This window comes from Globicephala melas, chromosome 6 (assembly GCF_963455315.2).
Source record: "Globicephala melas chromosome 6, mGloMel1.2, whole genome shotgun sequence".
NCBI classification, from domain to species: domain Eukaryota; kingdom Metazoa; phylum Chordata; class Mammalia; order Artiodactyla; family Delphinidae; genus Globicephala; species Globicephala melas.
The window spans coordinates 76,882,204-76,898,987 of NC_083319.1; the positions used below are offsets into that span (position 1 = coordinate 76,882,204).

A 16,784-nucleotide genomic window follows, 5' to 3' on the forward strand; every position below is an offset into this window, starting at 1 on the left:
ATAGCCTCCACTCTTTCTCTCTAGAGCCCTCATCCATCTGATTCAGTACTGGAGACAAACGTCCATCCTAGACCAATCAAAATATTCACATTCTTCATTTCATCACCAGGAACAACAGATCCCACTGAGTGAGCACTTAACTGTATTTAAGACACCGTGCTAAGCATGTTAGAGACATTATCACACTTCATACTCAGAGAAATCCAATGACATAGGTACTTTCAAATCTTCACCTCTATTCAGAACTTCCAGAGTTCCAGAATATTTCCTCTAGTTGTTTAACAAACTCCTCCCCCAACTTAACCTTCCTCTAACTAAGCCTATAGTGTTTCCTCCTAGAGTGTTCTAAACTAAATCAAGAACCAGGGATCCATTTCTCTTTCCCTACCTCACCGGCCTGCCCAACATCTTGTTACAAAACTTTATAAATGTACCACCCACATACCTCTCAACAATATTATTTACTCTCCATTACTCTCCATTGCTATTGCTTTACTTTAGACCCTAACTACTTCTCACATACATAATTACAACTTTCTCCTACACGGTTTATTTGCCTTTAGTTACCTCTTTCCAAACTATTCCCCATATTACTGCCAGAGGGGTCTTTCTAAAAAAATAATTCCCAAATGCCACTCCTCTGCTTCACAGAGTTCCCCCAAAGCCCTCAGTTTAAGCCCAGATGCCTTTGCAAGGTTTCAAAAGCCCTCTTTAAACCTGAGTCTCTAGCCTTATCCACCAATTGCACAAGAACTCTTTATGAACCCATCACTAGCCATCTCTAAACATATTTCTTGGTGTCAACGAATTTATTCCTCTGCTTGCAGACATCAGCAAGATGACAGCAGAAGACAATACAGTGTATGCTACATGGACAGAAGTCTGATGGGGATAGAGAGTAGGTCTACAGGCAGGCACCACTGATTTTATGACGATGTAGAAATATTTTGTGGGGGAAGAGAAGGGGAAGACTGACAGGAGTGTGACAGTTCTTCCTGGCCAATGTGAATGTAACCAAAAGTTGATATCCCTGCTGCTCGCCAGTGAAGTAAGTCAGAAAGAGAAAAGCAAATGCCGCATGCTAACACATATATATGGAATCTAAAAAAAAAAATGGTTCTGAAGAACCTAGGGGCAGGACAGGAATAAAGACGCAGATGTAGAGAATGGACTTGAGGACACGGGGAGGGGGAACGGGAAGCTGGGATGAAGTGAGAGAGTGGCATGGACATATATACACTACCAAATGTAAAACAGATAGCTAGTGGGAAGCAGCCATATAGCACAGGGAGATCAGCTCGGTGCTTTGTGACCACCTAGAGGGGTGGGATAGGGAGGGTGGGAGGGAGACACAAGAGGGAGGAGATATGGGGATATATGTAAATGTATAGCTGGTTCACTTTGTTATACAGCAGAAACTAACACACCATTGTAAAGCAATTAGACTCCAATAGAGATGTTAAAAAAATGAAAGCCAATAAAGAGGCAAGGTTGGTGGAAAGGGAAGTTTGCTTTATTTTGGATGCCTGCCACTGAGAGGGGGTGGGGCGGGCTGGACTCCTGTCCAAAGGCCGACTCCCCTACACTGACAAAGGGGGCAAGAGCTTTTATAGACTTACAGACAGAGGGAGGGGCTACATGCAGAAACAGCACAGTCAGCTCTGACAGTCCTCTTGTCAAGTTGGTCCTGCAGGTGGTCTGATAGCATCATCTTGATTGTTTTAAGTACAGTTAATCTTCAGTTCCTGGGTAGGTTTGTTCCCATTTCCTTGAGGCCAATTCTCAGAATGGTGGCAGTTTATGTCATGGCTACACTCTGGTCATCATGTCATCACCTTCTTCCACCTGGCGGGGGTTTCAGTATCTACAAGACAGCTCACAGGGTATGGCTCCGAATATTGTCTAGAGCCCTTGAGAAGGAACTAAATGTCCTTGACTTTGCTTACTGACTAAACTCTTGTTGTTTTATCCTGTTTGCTTTTCTTTGCTTCTGTATTTTCTCACTTAGAGAGAAAGATTAAACTTATTTTTTGGCTAAAGTTTTTCCACAAAGGCAGGCTGAGGTATGGGGGGCAAGGACCATAGGGCCCTGCTCCATTTCATGAAGGTTTGGGGAGAAAAATACATTTAGCTCTCTGAAGATGCCAACTCTTTTAATAAGTAGCTGAATTCGTTTACTGAAACATGTTTTATTTCTTTTTGAATCATTTTTGTCCCACACATGACTCTCAACTCCTATTACATTGCTTTATGCTGATCAACATGGCTGTCTTTCAAGAGAACACTATCCTTCAGCAAAATAGAACCTAAAGGCAGTATGCCCAGATATGGGCAGTCATTCACAATAGACAAACTAATGAGTCTCTCAGAAAGAGCCTCTAAATGACTAATGTGAGCTAGGAGGGTCCATCAGATAAATGCCTACTTTTGTGCATCTTCTTTAATTGACTTTGACTGACATATTGACGAATAACTTTGACGTCAAGGGCTTATGTCTCTTCCATTCTGTCATAAGCTGTAAACAATTTCATGCTGAGTATGATAAAAATGAAACTTTCTGTATTAAAGGAGAAGGAAATAATTTCAATTGTTTAAAAAATTATATAGCTTTTATTCTAGATATCTGTATTTGGTATTCCAGTATACACTTTCACACATTAAAAAAAACAAAAAAAAAAAACCTTCCTGTAACTTGCTCTTTGCAACAAAGGGATAAACAAGGTAAAACAAGAAAGTAAGACAATAAAGAGTTCAATTTATTTTGAATTCAATTTAAAGTTTACAGCATGATATTTATATGTTTTAATCTAAAATTGCTTCAATTTCCCCAATGTTTGTGCAAGAAGTGATTCAATTTCAGATTAGTTCAGATTGCTTCGGTAATGGAGCCATTGTCTGCTGAATAAATTCATCATGGTAACAATGAGGTCCATTTGAACCGGAATGTTCTCTGTTTTCTGAGATCTGAGGTTTGATACTGGTTTTGATTTTGCTAAAGAATTATACCATTGCTTTATAATGATCTTTCTTTAAGAGAAACTGGTCAAAAATCCAAGAGAATGATACTCATCAATACTGGTGTTGGGGCGCAGGGCTGGCCACCCCAAAATGTGCCTCAATGGCATTATTGATTATTTTGAATTAAAGTTACTTAAGGAATGGCCAGTGCAAGAGGGACACTCTGACCCTCCTCTCTGTCTCCCTGAAAGCAGGAAATAAATCTCTCATATGAAAGGTACATTCCCTGCATCTGGAGGTAGAAGGATACTCTTAAAACTGGAGACAAGGAATTCAAGCCTAGAATCTTATATGAACAAACCTTGTTACTTCTTTAATTTACTACCCCAAGCCCAAACTCTGTTTAGATTCTTCACTAATTAAGCATCTGAATCCTAAATTTCTTTGGGCTGTCAATTCCTCACAAATTTATTGTTTGTCTAAAAAGTATAAAAGCTGCCTGATTTGGCCACTTCTTAGGCCCCATTTTTATGAGACCTATCTCTGTGCATGAATTAAAATTTGTTTGTTTTCTCCTGTTAATGTGTCTTGTGTTAAGTATTATCATTAGTCCAGCCATAAGAATTCAGTAAGTGTAGAGGGGTAAATGTCCCCCTCCCTAACATTGGTTTTTAGTTTTTGTTTTAAAAATACCTTTTTTTCTAAGATTAAATAAAAAAAAAATACAAAAGACAATGTATTACGACCTACAAATTCCTAGACGTTTTCAGCAACTGACATGAAGAAAGGGATTGACACGTTAAACATGATAATTTTTCAAATGTCCCAATAGTTTTACAATTATGAGGACATTCAAATATGATAACAGTATGCCCCTCCCCCTTTTATCCTTACTGGTAATCTCAAAAATGGAACTGTCAAAACATTCTGTGCTAAAAAGGGCTCTTGGTGAAGTACTCTGTTATATGACCTATTTTTTTTTTCTTATTTTATTTTGTGGCTTTCCTATAGTTAAGATAATCGAAAAAGATTTTGATTGGGACAGTAGGAAAGAAGCAACATAAAAGTTAAATAATACAATATGATAAACCTTGATGGATACAAACACTTGAACTTCTTTTTTATATTTGTATAATAACTGAAAATACTTAAATTCTTAATATATTCATATGCGTGATGATAGGGGTCAAAATATGCATAGTGAGAGGTCTATTCACTTTTATTTGGTAAAAAGCAATCAGCAGCTGTATCTAAATCAAGTTGGCTAAGGACTATATGTTCTGGAGGCAAAAAGGAGTTAATTATAATGTGTGAGTTCTTTTTTAATCTGCACTATTGTTTTAACATCTTTGAAAGTTACTTCTTATTGTTATGCTTTCTGATTACCTTACAATTCAGATGTTTGCCAAAATTGAAATCTTTGACTCTAGTTAGAAAGCCTGCTGAAATAAAGGTCAGCCTGAAGTACTTAAAAAAAAAAAAAAAAAAAAAAAGCTACTGTTACATGGGAAAAGAGGGACAGCTAGATTTTGTTAGAAAAACAACAGCTAGCAAGGGAGAAGAAAAGGCACAGTGGTCAACACGAATATGATTAATACTAAGATCTATAAATTTCTTTCATGGTTCAATCCCTTTAACTATTCAATAAAAATAAATTTTCACAATATTTCTATTAATATCCTTCAGGTATAAATTCAATGAAATCATTAGGAAACCAATCTTCTTTCACCATCTGAAAAGAAGAATGTCATTAAAAACAGCTTTATCTTCAAATTCTTTTTCTAATGACAAGTCAGTAGTCAGAACAAAAACCTACATAGGAATTCTAAAGGAAGAAACTGACAATGGTGTCAGGATGTCTTGAGAAAAGTCTTATGAAAAGTCAGGGATCTGAGTGGCAATAGAAAGTCACCAAAATTTGATAGTGATGCTGATAAAGATATTCATGACCAGAGTACAAATACTGGATTTGCTTTAAGTCATTTTATTTAAGCCTTGCAAATAACCCTCTGAAGAGGGCAGCAAACATAAAATCATCACTTAGTGAACAATGAAACTAAAGCTCAGAGAAGTTAAGCTCTTTGCAGATGGCCACATGGAACCAAACTACCCTGGAATAACAATGAGTTCACTGTTTGAAGACAGTGATTTTCCTGATTGACCTGCATTTTGTAATCTGTAAAAATGTGATAATAAAAACTATCACCAGGGCTTCCCTGGTGGCGCAGTGGTTGAGAGTCTGCCTGCCGATGCAGGGGACACGGGTTCGTGCCCCGGTCCGGGAAGATCCCACATGCCGGGGAGCAGCTGCGCCCGTGAGCCATGGCCGCTGAGCCTGCGCGTCCGGAGCTTGGGCTCCGCAACGGGAGAGGCCACAACAGTGAGAGGCCCGCGTACCGCAAAAAAAAAAACAAAAACTATCACCAAAGGTTTTTAAAGAAGGTATTAATGAGATAATGTATATATGGGGTTTGATATATTATCTGACATATGATAAACTATTATTATCATCATGATATAACTGGTCAGTCACATATGAACACACTGTATTAGTCAACTAGGGCTATCATAACAAAATACCACAAATTGGGTGGCTTAAACAACAAAACGTAGTTTCTCACAGTTCTGGAGGCTAGAAGTCCAAGCTCAAGTTTCTGGCAGATTCCGTTTCTGATGAGGGCCTCCTCCCTGCCTTGCAGACCAGCGCCTTCTCACTTCGTCCTCATTCAGCCTTTCCTGACCCATCTGGTGTCTTTTCCTCTTCTTTTAAGAATACCAGTCCTATTGGATTAGGACCCTACCCTTACGATCTCAACCTTAATTAACTCCATAAAGGGTCTATTTGTAAATACAGTCATGTTGAGGGTTAGGGCTACAACTTATGGATCTTGAGGGAATGCCGTCAGTCTGTAATATTCAGCCCTCTGCTCCCCCCAGTACATGTTCTTCTGGCATGTAAAATACATTCATCCCATCCCAATAGCCCCAAAAGGTTTAACCCATCTGCCAGCATCACCTCCAAGTCCAAAGTCTTATCTAAATATCATCTAAAACAGGTATGGGTGAGACTCTAGGTATAATTCATCCTGAGGAAAAACTCCTCTCCAGATGTGAACCTATGAAACCAGGAAAGTTATGTGCTTCTAAAACACAGTGGGGGAACATACATAGGATAGATATTACCATCCCCAAAGGGACACATCTGAAAGAAGAAAAGGGTGAGGGGTTCCAAGCAAGTCCAAAATCTAGCAAGGCAAATTTCATTAGTTCTTAAGGCTAGAGAATAATCCTCTTTAGATTTATGCTCTGCCCTCCAGGTCCAGCTGGGTAGACAGTCCCACTGGGGCAGAGGCCTTACCCCTTCTGCCCTTGGGCCCTGGGTGGAGGCCCTACCCCTTTGGTCAGGGGTAGCAGCCTTTTCCTTGCGGTTGGCGCTGATCTCTGAATCACCCTCAGGGTCATTCTTCTCTTTTCCTGAAGGATAAGACACGGTCACAGCTGGATAGTACATAGCTCTATTGTCTTGTCCTGTAGATTCCCCGAAGTCCAAAATCCTTTATTTCATAGGGTTTCTATCCCCTTCAGTCCAAACTGGCAGTCAGTGTCTATACTGATAGAATCCCATCTCTGTTCCTGATTTCTGCTGAGATAGCTGATGAACTCCATGGATAATCTCTTCATGATGTGATTGTCCAGTCATACTCTTGGTGTTCTCACCAAAACATACTTTCTCTTTTTTTTTTTTTTTTTGCGGTAGGCCTCTCACTGTTGTGGCCTCTCCTGTTGCGGAGCACAGGCTCCGGATGCGCAGCCTCAGCGGCCATGGCTCACGGGCCCAGCCGCTCCGTGGCATGTGGGATCTTCCCGGACCGGGGCACGAACCTGTGTCCCCTGCATCGGCAGGCGGACTCTCAACCACTGCGCCACCAGGGAAGCCCACTTTCTCATTTTTTGCAGTGTGGATAGGCAGACAATATTCCAAATCTCTAAATTCTGGTTCCTTTTGCTTAATTATTCCTTCTTCAATTCATCATCTCTCTCCTCTCACAATTTACTATAAGTAGCATAAACTATACACTATAACATACATTATACTAGTCACATCTCCATGACTTTGCCCAACCTGTTTTCCTAGAATATATAACATTAATCAAGAAGACGTCTCAGGCAGAAATTGAAACACCAAGTAGGGACTGCTAAACAGCAGGACACTGTGTTCCATCACATTTATGTAAGGACAACTTATATTTAAAGACAAGAAGCTGTGGTTTTTTTCATTATCTTCCTGCACTTATTTCAGCAAATTCTATCTGTGTAGCTGTATTCCTTTTATAATTCCCTGGGAACAGATATGGTGCAGAAAGAGTGACCATGGGGGTGAGTGAGGAGCAGTGCCTTATGGACTATAGTTAGAAGGCAGTTAGAAGACTCTAAGAGGGCTGACAGAGAAGAAGCGACATACACGGAGATCATTCACTCTTTCCTCTGCTAGGACCTCATTTAAAGACCTACTATTTCATTCACCCTTGAGGCTGAAGCCACTGTTCACAAACTGGCTTCGTCAGACTGCGACATCCTGTTACAAAGCCTCTATTTTCCAGAAATGCAAAAAATGTCCTATTTCTGCTCATCCCATGTTCTTTCATAACGCTGAGCGACCATGATTTTTCATATATTTAATCATGGGTTTAATGCTCCCTAAAAGTGTCTCTTCTGTCTGAAAAGACTCATACTTCCAGCACCAGATTAAATAGCATCTCCTCTACGCGGTCTTCCGGGATACCTTTAAGCAGAGGTAATCACTCCCTCAGCTATGCCTTCACAGAATTTTAACTATGATAACATAATTGGCTATTAATTTATAGGTTTCCTTCTCCCACTCACATGTGAGGTCTTGAGAGCAAAGTTTTACCTTACTAATTTCTCTATCGTCAAGGCGAAGTATAGTATCTGGTATACAGAAGGTCCTTAAGAAATGTGTGTGGGATAAATGAATGACTGCAGTGCATTTCTATCCCCACCCTTCTGATTTGTTTCTGAGACAAAAGCTGGTGCTTACCTTTATTGACCTGTAGTCCTTTACAACCCAGTGTAGAATAAATGGACCAACTTGTCTTTCAGCATTTATAAGAATTAAGCTCTCTTTATTAGTGGGACTCAGCATTGCTTGCGGCTGTGTTTAACTTGTCAGTAGTTGCAAAACTAATCAGCATTTTTCACTCTGCTTGAGAAGATCAATATAATTATAAAAATCACTTATGAAGTACTGTGTTACATTTTATAATTTCTCCACTGCCTTGTGTCTGCCTCTGCTTTTGGTCATCTTCTTCCCCTTTATACAAGGACTGATGACTGCAGTTTCAAAATCTTACATGTTGCTGGTTAGCTCTTTGCCAAAACTGTGTTTTTTCACTTCCTGGACACACAGGTAAGCTCTATATCCCAGCCTCCATTCACTGGCGAGTTCTAGCCAATGGAACTTGAGTGAAAGTGTGAAACACCACTGCTGAGCCTGGCCCATAAAACCCCCACTAGTTTTCCTTACACCTTTTTCCCTTCTACCAGCTAAATGAAACTAAGTACGGTGGCCTTGGAAGTCACAGTTTGAAAAGAGCCAGCCACGAGATGGAAGGAGCCCAGACTTTTGAACCTCTGCTCGAATAAGAGTTGAGCAGCCCACTTTTTTGACTTGAAATGACTAAAATAAAATTCTATTCTGCTCAAGCTATTAGACATCTCGGGGTTTGTTTGTTATTGAAGCTAGTATCATCTTAACTAACACAGCGGTTTTACTTCGGCGATATGTCAAGACGTTCAACAAGACTGCAATGGCTAATGAAATCATAAAATAGGCCCTGGGCTTCCCTGGTGGCACAGTGGTTAAGAATCCGCCTGCCAATGCAGGGGACAGGGGTTCGAGCCCTGGTCCAGGAAGATCCCACATGCCACGGAGCAACTAAGCCCGTGAGCCACAACTACTGAGCCTGCGCTCTAGAGCCCATGAGCCACAACTACTGAAGCCCATGCGCCTAAAGCCTGTGCTCCACAACAAGAGAAGCCACCACGATGAGAAGCCCGTGCACCGCAATGAAGAGTAGCCTCCGCTCTCCGCAACTAGAGAAAGCCAGTGCACAGCAATGAAGACCCAACGCAGCCAAAAATAAAATAAATTTTAAAATAAATAAATTTTAAAAAATAAATAAATAAAATAAAATAAAATAGGCCCTAAAACTTTGTATGTGTGTATGTGCAAGAAATCAGAATGGGGAAGGAGATTTTGTGAGACTCTGGCTAGTGGCTTCTATAACTATGAGGATTGCTGACAGACCTTCCATTACTACAGAGTGCCCCTTTCTAACAGGCAGCTCTCAGGCAGCCTGTGCTCCTGCTGTTTGTAAAACTTACTTTGAATATACAATGCCAGTTATAGGGCCTGAACGTGTCAAGATTTTGACAGGTGTCTACAGAGTTATGCAATTAATTTTATTCATGCACTTTCTGCTTTAAATGCCCCTGAAAAGAAGAAAATTGACTAATGCATCTTCAAAAGGAACACTCATATTTACCTCTTCACCCCAAATTACCACCACTCCCCCCTTCACATGTACACACACAAAACAAACCAGAAAAAGGAAAGAGAGAGAGAAAAGAAAGTGAAAAAAGAAAGAAAGGAAAAAGCAAAGTTAAAGGAAAATAAGCTGATTCAGTAATGGAGTTTAGTATGGATATAAAGTGGCAAAAGTCTCTTGAAAGCGCCAAGCTAGTCATTAGCTACAAAAGCTATACAAAAAAGTTTAGAGACTGTGACCAGTGCCAGACAAGGCCTGACACTTCTTTTGAATTTCAGGACAGCAGGGCATTTATTAGTATCTAGATACACAGATTTAATTATGCAGCAATCACAATTTTACTGTCATTTTTCAAAATTGAGAAGAAACACGCTTTTCTCTCATTCTCAATGATTGTGTGATATAGCTTGGAGCAACAGATAATGACAACACCACAAACGCCTCCTTGGTACTTACATGGTAATGATACTCTGCAATTAAATTATCTAATGCTGTGTGATAAGCCCAGGCAGGATAAAGTAAGTTCCCTAAATCAGAAAATAAATCTTCAAAACTAGACAAACATGTATCAATATAACAGTATAAATCTCTCATATTTTCAAGAAACAGCCACAACTCTTATCACTCTGCTTTCTACATTAGATAAACCTTTCACTCATTTATTCATTCATTTAATACATAAGTCCTGAAACCTATTATAAGCATCAAAATTTTTAGCTCAGATAAAATTAATGGCCTATATATGATCTATTAATTTCCTCAATGAAAAAAATGGTGGTAAAATCAACTAGAGAATAACAGCATTGCAAAATACTTGGGTGAGATTTATCTTCAAAGGGTTGACTGCTAATGCTTGTATTATCCAAAAGGCAAATATCCAACAACCTCGAGAATAAGCCTGAAAATGCTTGGAGGTAGGGAGCCTGGGGAATGATGGAGACCTGGGAATATGTGTCCTCCTATCCACTCTCAGCAGCTTCCCAGAGAAAGAACACTTGGGAGGAGGTCTTTAAATGTATTTTTCTTTGAAATAGTTTGAAACACACATACACACACACACATACACATACTACATGCTCCCACACCTTATTAAAGTTGACATCAAACACAAATTTGGCATGTGTTTGTATACTTACAAAGCATATAATTTCTGGCTTATTATATAATTGATACATACTTTAAATATATGTTCTTTAAAACCCTGGGTATATAGATACTTGAAGCTTCCATCTTTAGAAAGGAATCTGAAAGAAGGTCGGGGTAGATGAATAGAAGACTGGCTAAGTGGCACACAACAAGTAGATGAAGACAGTGTCATCTGAGAGAAATAAGGTGCTGCCCCCTCTTTTCTTCCTTGAGCATACCATTAGAAGTAAAGACACTAGTGAGAAGCATGCCTTTGTGCTGTAAAGTGAAAGAGGAATAACTGTGAAAGGGGAGGTGGAAAAGTAGAACCGGTGGATCATAAGTAGAACCTTAACTGGACCACTTTCAGGAAAGGGTACATATCGAAACTGAAGATTTAGAAGTTATTTTCTTGAAAAATATCTGAATTTGTATACCGTCTTCACTACTAAGTTAAAACTATAACTGAGAAGCAGGTGGAATAAGTGATGGGGGTCAGCAGCAAGAGGTACCAACTTGTGAACAGCATTCAATTACAGCAATGGCTAAGAACCAAAGAACTCTGCAGCAAGGCATGGGCTCTGACATCAGAACCCCCTGAGTATGAATCCCTGTCCATCCTCTGCCATTAGCTAGCTGTGGCATTATGGAAAATTCATTCAATCTGCCCAAATCTGTCTCCTCATGTTTCTGCATTGAACTGAAGTAGATTCTCAAACATTTCCTGATCTTAGCCCTTCTTCCCCCTCTAGTAACACTGAGCAGTTTTCTCCCTGACTATAAGACTTAAGTTTTATACTATTGTACTTAAAAGTTGGGGTTTTTTAAACTTATTTATCTTCCCTATTAGTGAGTGAGCAACTGGAAGGCTTAATTGATACCTTGCTTCTGATTGCTTAAAACAATGTCTGTTACAAATAAATCTTAAGTCAGTGACTCAGGTGTGGTCATTATACTTACTTCAGTGGTTTAGGGGAATTAAATGAGATGATACTATGTGTAGACCATTGAGTTGAAATTGCCAGCAAGTAGGTAGAAGAAGCCAGCTCAGAGGTAGAAGAAGCCATCAAGGGAGTGACAGAGAGAATGATAAAATATTGCCTTGCAGAAGCCAAGCAACCATAAGCTATTTTAAGGCACATACCAAGCATGCACTCTGTTAGTCAGAAGGTGCACAAACTGTAGTATTAAGAGGCAAGACAAACAGCCAAGGGATCTCAGTCTAGGACCGAGTGCCGATATCATCATCCAACCAGTCATTGGGTAGGGAGCATTCTGTGCACCAGAATTGCAGTTAAAAAAGAGTGACTCCAGATTAGACTGTGAAGCTGGAAGAACGCTGTGTCCATAAGATGCCAAGGCATTCTTTGGCTATGATGAAAATAAATATAGATTTTAAATCTTCTCTAAAATAAAGATCCAAGGAGACATACTAAAAATGTGCAAAAATAAAATTTAGTTTTGTCCTAAATGCAAAATGAGGACAGGCCAGGTGAGGCAAGGAACAATGAAGAAAATCTTACAGATGGTGTTGATTTGGACATTGTTATCTAGGTATCAGAAGTCTAAGAAGTCTACTTAATGTAACTATAGACAGTTTTATTTGGATAGCCTGGTGTGTGTGTGTGTGTGTGTGTGTGTGTGTGTGTATTTTAAGTTTACTTTGAGTGTCTTTCAGCAGGGTTAGGACTCTGAAGTTCATCTCAGGGTTCATTATTCCTATTGTCTCATATTTGCCTCCTTCATACTGTAAATGCATAAAAGATAAATGCAGTAGCAAAGAGAGTTGAAAAGAATGAAAATTTATATATTTTTGTGGAAGGGGATGGGCTGAAAGGAAAACAGAGCTGGAGGAAAATAGAGCTGGATCAGGAGAATAGTATAAGGGGTAAGAGAGGGCAAGGTGAGATGCTTCAAAGTCTAGATAAACTACATCTAGGAAGCCACCACAGTGTTCTTTATTTAAGGGAACTGTGCTTCTTTTCAGGCCAAGATTGACTTCCCAAAGGAGTCATAGTACGCCAGGCAGTCATGGCTAACACATTTATCTAAGAATGCATTCATTCATTAGGGTATATCTTCCGTCATGTAGAATAGCTTAGTGGCGATGGCCAAACAAGTTTATTTATCTTCCATATACCATTTAGTAGAAAAGCCATCCTGGACTGTTTTGCTCTATAAATTAAGCCAGGAAGCCAGGCTCCTATGTTGTTCTACCTTCAGACAATTGCCCTTGTCTACGTGATACAAAATGGCTCACCATGACATCCCATCTCACGTTCATTTTCCAAGCTACTAGAGGAAGAAGGAGGAGAAGCATGCACATGCGCCCTTTAAGGACATGACCTGGACATGGCACACGTTATCGTAGCTCATATCCCATTGGAGAACTTAGACATGTAGCCAAACCTAGATAAAAAGGCAACTGGCAGAATTGATAAAAATCAATAAGTACACTGGTGAAAAACAACAAGAATCTACAGAAAATACTTGAATTTTTTTTTTTCAGAAGATTTCTTTCTGAGTGGTTTACAAAGCAGATGAAATAGGCCTGCTCTGCTGATGCCTTTCAAAGTCCAACTCAGAGGGTGACGGTGAATTAAGTGTTCAGGAGCTTAAGCAAAACACATCCAGGTTGATTGTCCCCGTATGTGCTTATGCAGCTGGCTGCCATAAAACAAAGCCTTCCATGACTGGAAAACTGAATTACCCTAGGATTAGGAAGCAGATGTAGCAGTTGCACACCGACGTGGTGCCGAGATTGAGCTCTGGCCCGATCATTTTCTAACTTCATAGCCTGATGAGCCAGTAACTTCTATGAGCCTATTTTTATTAATATGTAGAACGGGGATATTAACTACTGAGAAGGACGAGAATTAAGATTTGATAGACTAATACATCTGAAAGCCACTGGTTATTAGAAGGTTTTCAGTAAACATTAGCCAACTCAGAACTCCTGTTCTTATTAACTGGGACAGTATTTTTTTTATTTATTTGTTCTGTCAACTTCTTTAATGTTCTTGTAAACACTAAAACTTGAGAACTGTTGGACTAGAGATACAAATACGAAAAAGCTCATGAAAAGGGACATTCTCATTCAGGTAATATGAACAAACCTAAGGTAACTATTTGTTTTCTGTGGCTTGATAATTTGTGAATAAAATGTATAATTTCATGGTTAGGCGTGCATGTGCAAGTTGAGGCTTCCTCTTATACCCCTGTCCCCTTTCATGAGCCAACCCAATCTTTTAAACCAATTTTGTTCTTTTTTGGAAGATTCCAAGGAATTCTTGATGAATATTTGGGAGAGTCATGTTGTCCAACCTACAAGCAGATCTAGATTTAAAGCTGCCATTTAAAATCATCAGCAATGTTCTAAGCAGTAGGTGATTTACACATATTCTTTGTGAATCTGAAAACATCTGCTATATAATTCTTGTGATCCTCATATCAGGATGAATAATACTGAGATGAAAAGAGGTTAAGTAACTTGATCACTACCTTAAAGTTAACAAGACAGGAAGCAAATGCATGCTATTACAGAGAAAAAAGCAAAAAGAAATGAGGGTCTAAGCAAAGAACACTATCCCTTAGAAACAACAACATCTTGACTCAATCCAAAGCCGGATGTAAAGTGGGAATTTGGGATTATTTATTTAACAGCCTCTGTTCAAATGCAAAACTCTTAAATTGAGAAGTAATACAGCATAGGAGGGATGTGAACAATTTTGCAGGTGTTTTCAGAATGTAAACTAATTGAAAATAGCTTAAGTAAAGAACGGCCTAGATTCCCCTCCCATGGTGCTCCAAGGGAGTCTTTGTCTATTTATGTTGGAGATTTTAGTCGAAGATCTTCATTGCATTCATTAATTTTATAGGCTCTTACTCTACTATAAAGGAGGGAAAACACACATTGGAACTCAAGGATGATTGAAGCCTTCTTCTCAGAATCTCACATTGAAAGTTGTTTGGTTTTATTTTTCCATTTCACGACATACAAAGTGAAAATGTAATCTTCAACTGCAGGCATGGTATCTGTTCCCACAGAAATGTTGCTGATCAAACCAACACACAAGCAAGACTCTGAAAGCATGAAGGTCATGAAAGAATGCTTTATAGATTGTCAAGGTGTCACTGTTGAATAGCCCAAGCAAATATGACTCACAGGGACAGAGCGGGCATCTAGTTTGAAATTACTAGGGAAAACTTGTTTGAAAATTTTTAGGTAAGAAAGCGAGATCAACTAAATCCAATGGTACTGCTTAATCCCTAGAACAAAAGAGCCTGCGTATTGTCATTTATAAATTAATGCACCTAAAGTGTCCTGGAATTCTAAAGGTTTCATCAGCCATCTGCAATTACCTCAAACAATTCTATTTAAATAAAATATATTTGAGCCTGAGAATCTTTCACACATTAAACATTTCTTTTTTTTAAATTTCATTTTATTTATTTATTTTTGGTTGTGCCAGGTCTTAGTTGAGGCTGGTGGGCTCCTTAGTTGCAGCTGGCAGGCTGCTTAGTTGTGGCATGCAAACTCTTAGTTGTTGCGTGCATGTGGGATCTAGTTCCCTGACCAGGGATCAAACCGCGACCCCTGCATTGGGAGGCGAATTCTTAACCACTGCGCCCCCAGGGAAGTCCCAAACATTTCTTTAACTACAAGTCTTTATGGACGGAACTACAACAAAATAATAGCTTATTTTTGATAGCTTTTACATCATCAATTCTTTGATAAGGATTCTATCTTAGTGCACCAGGCAGAATTACAGGTGCTTTCCATATGTTACCTCTTATTTCAATGGAATCTTGCAACAACCTCATAGTATAAGTAACAGAAAAGGGAAGAGACTCAAGTTGCTTGAGTCATATACCAGTTATCTGTAAAGGAAGAACTGGTACTATTTCCATTAAAGTATGCTGTCGGCCATGACAGGGTATTTGTTCAGAGGAAGCCTACAACAGATTTTCATTTTATAGCAAAGGTGAATGGGAAAATTATAGCACACATTTTCCATGTCATTTTTTCTATAACTTTCAATTTCTTTGAAACACCATCATCTATGTAACTAGTCAATGACTTACAGAAATCTTTCTCTTTTCAAGAGTAGTGAAAATATAAAAGAAATTCCTTCACTTTGGTTTTCTATCTGAGGGAAGGCAATTATGACTCTTTCCTAAATAACAGTTTAAAACTTGAGGGTCTTGCCTTCAAGACCTATGTTAATCCTTTGGCTCCGCACCTATCACAAATGCTATAGGCAGCATGGCAGCAGAAAGAGTAGAACAGGGAATCAAATCACTCTTGCATCATCTTGGACAAGGTTTTAATTTCTCTGAACTTCCATTTTCCACATCTGCACTGTGAGAATAATACTTACTTCCTATGGCGGCTCTGTTGACTTAATAACTAATATAAATAATATACATACACACAGTAGGAAATTAACAATAACAAATTTGAGTTCCCTATTGTGCTCCACTCCTCTCAAGGCACCAAAAAATAATCATGGCAAAATCATAAAAAAGAGTCGTTTCTGAAACCCAAACTTATGTACTGGGTTACAAACCTTCATAACTTTTATTTACCTGCACACACACACACACCCCCACACACACACTTCTCATCACATTCTTCCAAGGCCAATCCAATATATTAAGAGTCATTTCCTCTTACCACAACACAAAGAAATTTCAGTGTGGATGCTCCAACTTCATTTGGGACACTTCACATATAAGGGTTCTACATCTTGAAACTTTCTCCAATGGATTCTCTAAATGAAATGAAACAAAAACTCTTGGGAACATGGTAAAAAAAAAATAAAACTTAGCTCCTTCTAATAGTATTCATCTCAAATTCCTCATCTCATTTCCATCTGGCTGCTTCTGCTCTAATTCTGAAAAAAATTCATATACATATTTCTAGACTGCAGATTCACAATCGCATCTGATGTATCCGTCCCTGATGACAATATTGCTTGTATCTTGGGATAACGAATTTCATTCTATTTGCTTTTATAAGCCAATGGGTATTCTTAAACAGATATTAGAAAATAATAATCGGGATATAATTTTCACATCAAACTGAGTATTTTTACTCAATGTTTCAAAATAAATGATCTAAATACCAGT

General features: G+C 38.9%; 1 protein-coding gene across 8 annotated transcripts in view; it reads right to left on the reverse strand.

Moving 5' to 3' along the window:
* Positions 1-16,784, reverse strand: part of LINGO2 (leucine rich repeat and Ig domain containing 2) — a 1,190,714-nt gene that overhangs the window by 927,915 nt on the left and 246,015 nt on the right. For 2 of the 8 annotated variants that reach the window (XM_060301019.1, XM_060301018.1), the window contains exon 2: positions 16,330-16,426. The exons of the other annotated variants lie outside the window; for them this stretch is intronic. The gene's annotated coding sequence lies outside the window, so the exon portion shown is untranslated. The remainder of the gene's footprint in view (positions 1-16,329; positions 16,427-16,784) is intronic. 8 annotated transcript variants of the gene reach the window in all.